We start from the raw sequence: 6,359 nt of genomic DNA on the forward strand, positions 1-6,359 counted from the left end.
GAGTTCTTAACGACCGTCTGAGCACTTGAATATATATATACTTTACCTTACTGTAGTGGTTGTCCTTCCTCCCAGCAGCTCAGCTGCCCTGGTAATATCATGGTTGTGTTGTCCTTAAACTCCAGGACCTTCCTGGCGCTCAAAGGATCGCCGTGTATCAATGCTTTTTCACATCAACGTGCCTCCTACCCACTCATAAACCACCATGACAATTTGAACACCGTCTTATCCTCTGAGACTATGATTCTCGGGTCATTACCGTGGCCGTCATGAGATTTACCCTGGAACTCAGAAATCCACTCTGACACTCAAGAGATTACTCTGGCACTCAAAAGCCACCCAGGAGCTGCTGAGGTTCCTCTCCTCCGACATGCTACATAATCTGGGAAACGTTTGGTTGAACATGGCGGGGTCATGCCCTCCTCGCCAGCCTGATTCAAGTGACGACCTCCTGAAGGGGAAGTTCACCACGGCACAAAAACGGGAGGAAGGAAAGGAAGCAGGGGAGAGAGGAAGAGCAGGAAGGATGGGAGAGAGGAAAGAAGGAGATGGACAAGGGGTAGCGGATGGAGAGGGAGAAAAGGGAGATGAATAGAAGCAGAAAGAGGTTGACAGTGGAGGGGAGGAAGGAGACATGTAGGGGGAAAGAGGATGATGGAGAGATGGAGAGGGGGAGAAAGAGATGGACGGTGGGGAAAAGAAAGTTGGAGAGGAAGAAGAAGGAGACTGAGAGCAGGCAGGGAGGGACTTCTCCCGGGACCAGACAACCTGCCCCGCGTTAGTCTGAGCTCCTGATTGTTGTCCCCCTCCCTGAGCACTAATCACCTCCCGTGTGGTCGATGTGCCACACGAAGGAGAGGCAGTCTCGTTAAACAGTGACCTACGTCGTGGTCGAAAATCAAGAAAATGGTAACAACGGAGACGGAAATCACAGATAACTTTCATATTCACTTACACTTAAATGGACAACTCCTCTTTACAAGTGCAAGGTTACAAACATCACTTTAAGCACAGCTTCATAAATAGACGAAGAAAAAAAAAAAAGGCCACCCAACACCAATACTTGCCACCACCATCTGTTGTGGACAAAAAAGAAAAAAAAAGAAAATCGCTCTTTCCAACACAATGGACTGACTAACGGCACAAACCTTTATATTCTTTAGCCAGTTTCTTCGTCATTATTACCACATCCTTAAACTGCCCTGGACGTAACACATCTTCAATAAACAGCTGAGAACGTTTTCCCACTCTGGCAATACTGAACCAAAGTCCCCATGAAAGAGAGAGAGAGAGAGAGAGAGAGAGAGAGAGAGAGAGAGAGAGAGAGAGAGAGAGAGAGAGAGAGAGAGAGAGAGAGAGACCCAGCGGATACCTAAGAACAAGGTGACAAAAAGAAAGTCGTGAAGAGAAAAAAAAATGGAAAATCATGACTAGAGAAGTTTAACGCAACAGCAGCAGCAGCAGCAGCACTGTAGCAGTAACTGATAGCCAAGCTGTAGCCGAGGACAGAAAAGTGACTCACACTCACACACACACAAAAAAAATAGGAACAGTAAAAAGCCAGCCTCAGCTGGGATAGCATGAGGCAAGTCCTTAGTGTGAGGCCGGGGCAGATCACTCACCCATCCTTGGTGAGGCCGGGGCAGATCACTCACCCATCCTTGGTGTGAGGCCGGGGCAGATCACTCACCCATCCTTGGTGTGAGGCCGGGGCAGATCACTCACCCATCCTTGGTGTGAGGCCGGGGCAGATCACTCACCCATCCTTGGTGTGAGGCCGGGGCAGATCACTCACCCATCCTTGGTGTGAGGGCGGGGCAGATCACTCACCCATCCTTGGTGTGAGGCCGGGGCAGATCACTCACCCATCCTTGGTGTGAGGCCGGGGCAGATCACTCACCCATCCTTGGTGTGAGGCCGGGGCAGATCACTCACCCATCCTTCTGAGTGACGCGACGCTCACTTCTGCCATGAACTATCGTTAGCTAGAAAATCCATGAACAGCCGAATGACTTAAAGCACCACGTTATCACCGGGGCAGCTGCCTGTTAGCACCCACCCACCTGACACAGTGCTTTAAAGATGAAGATAACAACAACAACAACAACAATGACGACTACCTGGAAGCCGACCTCCAATGTTGCCAAAAGCTGGAGCAGAAACGAACAGAGGTAAGGAAAACACACCTGAGCGCACAAGCTGGAAGACTTTGATGATCAAACGATCAAGACGGATTATACACAGAGACGTGGGCGGAGGAGGAGGAGGAGGAGTAGGAGGGGGCGGGAGGTGCACGACTTACACCTTTCTACATCTCCTCACCATAAGCCCTCCGCCTCATGGCTCGCCCTCACCATCACTCCTACACTTCCTGCACCCTTCTAACTCCCCTTCCCAAACACCTCCCACGCCCGCCCCCCCTTACTCCTTTCATAGTATTCTGGTTCTTACCTTCCCCCCTACCTCTTGCCTCAAGCCCTACTCCCCTCAGTCTGCCATCGCCCTCTCATAATTCCTCTCTCTCTCCTCTCACACTGCGCTCCCACCTTCACCACATCACTCTCCTCGCCTCTCTCCATCCCTTGTGCACGGTTATCGGCCGGAGATTCAGCACATTCATGGAAATGCCTATCCACACTCCTTTATCGACATGGAATTGCATGAAGTCGCAAACAATTGACAAGAATACGTGTGTTATTTTCGCCAGCAACTGTAGTGATATAGTGCGAGGGAAGGACCAACTCTGAGAGGCCAAGACCCCTGGTAAAAGACTGGATCAATAAAGAGGGAGGGGGTGCAGGAAAGTGAGGGAGTGAGCAGCGAAGGAAGGAAAGAACGAGGAGGGGCAAGAGGTGAGATGGAGGAGGGAGGAAGGGAGGGCAAGAGGCGAGGCAAAGGAAGGAGACAATCGAGGAAGGGTAGGACTATGTGATGGAATATGGACGGTGAGTGGGTGAGGAGGGAGAAGTGGAATGAGGTGAGATGGAGGAGAGGAAGGTTAATGGCTGGCTGAGATAGAGCTGGGTCAGAAGGGTCGAGGTTATGGGTAAGAAGACGAGAGTAAACAAACAAGACGAAGGGACAGAAGAGACTTAATAAATGAGATAGGAAAGCACACGTTCATCAGGTTAGAAGCACGAAGGGAGAGGTAAAGAAAGTGAGAGGGGAAAGGAAACATGATGATGACATCAAGAGCAGGAAGGAAAGAATATCGGAGGAAACAAAAGGTAAGAGTGAAAGAGAAAAGGAAGGAAGACAAACACAGTAGGATATACGACATGAGAACGATGTAAAAGGACCACGAAAGACGATGCAGTGGGGAGGAGGAAGTTGTGGAAACTACTAAAAACGACAAAATTGCGCACGTGAGGAGAACTGGGGAGTTAACAATGATGAATGAGACCTGGTCGGGGAAAGAGGAACCTCCTTGCTTTCTGGCAGGGAGCTGACCGTCAGGGAAAGAATAATCCCCATGGCCCCTGCCAGGAAGTGGGCTGTCCGGGGGGGAGTAACCCCCATCCCTGCCAAGCAGGGTCATACAGGCCACATTAGCAGGGGCGACGCTGGAAGTGTAACGTTAACGTAAACCTGTGTTAAGGGTCTCGGTGACGTGCACCAAAAGGTACAGATACTAAACTCCTCCATTACGTCTAGTACCTGCCCATCTGGAATGTGGACTTTATAGCAAAACAGAAAACCTTTCTCGCGTCAGTTTTGGAGATTCAATTCTACCCAAAATGCTCCCACTGGACCAAGCTGCAATTACGCTTCCCTTACCAACAGGGAGACAAGTCAAATACAGAATACAACAGATAAACTCTACTGTGTGTTTTAGACTGTCAAAACTGTGAGCCACACAAGACCAGTGAGTCCCCAAGACTAAACCTTCACCGTACGACACAAACGCATCAAGCAGTTTGTCGTTTAACACCGGCCAACGAAGAGAAGATATAAACACTGTAATGAGCTACGGCGGACGACGAAAGCGGAGGCGAAACGTTAAAAAAAAAAAAATACATATTTTTACGGATTCTTACCAAACTCCGTCATAAATCCGGCAGCTCCAGCGATGAACTATCCCCTAAATCCCCTATACAAGACTGCTAACAACCTTGTGTACTGCAAGATGAGGAAAGCGAAGTATACCAAAATATCTTCGCTATATGAAGCGTCCCAAGCGAAGGTTAAAAGTTTCACCTGGGATATCATATTCGCGCACGCTCCCTCGAGCAGAGCCAATTGCCTTCGAAGACCCACCTCTCTCTCTCTCCCCTTCTGAACAAATATTTATACATGGACCAACATGCAATAGATGCTGCTGGTGCTCGCCACTCCCGAGGGATAGAGCTCGGCCCTCAACGGAATGAAAGAGAGGAGGAGCCCTATTTTTTGAGGCTATGGGCAGCCCCCTTGCTCCCCGAAGTGGCCATATAGGGGTCACTTTATGCCTCCTTACCCCTCCCCCGCGGCGCTGGATGGACCGGATGAGATATTGTGGCGGCTCCGCACACAAGAACGGCAGCCGCAGCCCAGAGCATCACCAGCTAAAGCCACGGTGACAACCACGTCTGACGCGACCCCCTTCCCTACCGTGTCCATGATCGACTGTAACAAACAGGTGCGGATATTCTCAACTGATTTCTCTACATATGCAATATAGAGATTACACTCAAACATACTGACAGACGCCCACACAGAAGCACATACACTTGTATATTCTGAAACAAAATACCTAACAACGAGGGTAGGTCAAACCATGTCTTAAAGCAGAAACAATAACCACAATTTTTTTTTTCAAAAACATAATGCAATATCAACAACCGCAACCTGACACCACATCACATATTGGATATATATGTATATATATATATATATATATATATATATATATATATATATATATATATATATATATATATATATATATAAAGGTGTCTCGTGGTCAAGCCTCGTTTACAAGATTACTTTTTACCTTTAATTCAGCAAACTTTATGCCATAGATTTATACATATACATACCCGTAAATAGTCTGTATTCATGGGCTTGTGTATGCAACGTCATATCATGTAATTGGGACATTTGTTCAACTAAAGGTAAAGAGGTGAACTCTGAACATAAGTCTGGACTTGTGATATATATATATATATATATATATATATATATATATATATATATATATATATATATATATATATATATATATATATTCCTATGAGTCCACGGGGAAAATGAAACAGATTTTCCCCGTGGACTCATAGGAATATCTTGATCACGCGCTAAATTGTGATCCTTCCCAATACATATATATATATATATATATATATATATATATATATATATATATATATATATATACAAAGGTAGAAGCTTGTCTGAACGCTAGGAATACGATATTAAAGGTCACGGAGTTCACATTGGAGGCACCTTGTACCATGTCTGCCGGAGGTGGAGGAAGAGCGAGAGGAAGTTGGAGGCTGCTCTTACCGAGAGGTCACACTTGCTGTACATGGCAGCCGAGAAGCCTACCGACAGCAAGGGATGCCGCCTCTAAGTCTTCATCTTTCATCATTGATTTAATATTTCCTGAAGTTCCCCCCTCCCTGATACCTCTCTCATTCCTCACTGCCTGATAATAATCTGATTTTGCAGCACATTATAACTGTCGTGATGTCTCTATCCTTCTATGGTGTTCTCTCTAACTTCATTTTCAAATCTATCCTCCAAATAATCCATCCATCCATCCATCTTTCCTAGTCGATATAAGTCTTGTAATGTGACAACACGTTGAATACCTTCCCAAGCCTCTAACCCTCGCACCCATATGATAGCTAAACACACACATACACACACACACACACACACACACACACACACCTGACCTATCAGCTGACCGCTCACGATCCATTCATCACTTTACTGTGGTTCAGTAACCAGATATAAACAAAGCTGGAGAAAAATCGATCAATCAAAGCAGTAATATGGCAGCTCACTGTGTAGCCTAGGGCCGCTCTACCACCCCGGCACTTGTGTAGTGAGGGGAAAAATACGCGCCAGGAGGTAAAAACCTCAATATTTACCTTATTTTCACACACACACACACACACACACACACACACACACACACACACACACACGCACACAAGGAGAGAGGGGAAGGGAGGGGAAAAGAGCTGACTTTCAGTAGGGTTCGGTGATTTCATTTCTTCCCCTTAAACCAGGCTGGGTTTGATACATTCTGATCAAGAGGGACAGTTGCGCTTCCAGCCCGGGTCTGCCTGGCTACTGCATCAAAGACGATCAGGTACAATATGCAAGAGTGACCGATCCTCTGTAATTCTAAGCGCGCTAGAACCTCATGG

Source organism: Panulirus ornatus, chromosome 15, assembly GCF_036320965.1.
Source record: "Panulirus ornatus isolate Po-2019 chromosome 15, ASM3632096v1, whole genome shotgun sequence".
NCBI lineage: Eukaryota > Metazoa > Arthropoda > Malacostraca > Decapoda > Palinuridae > Panulirus > Panulirus ornatus.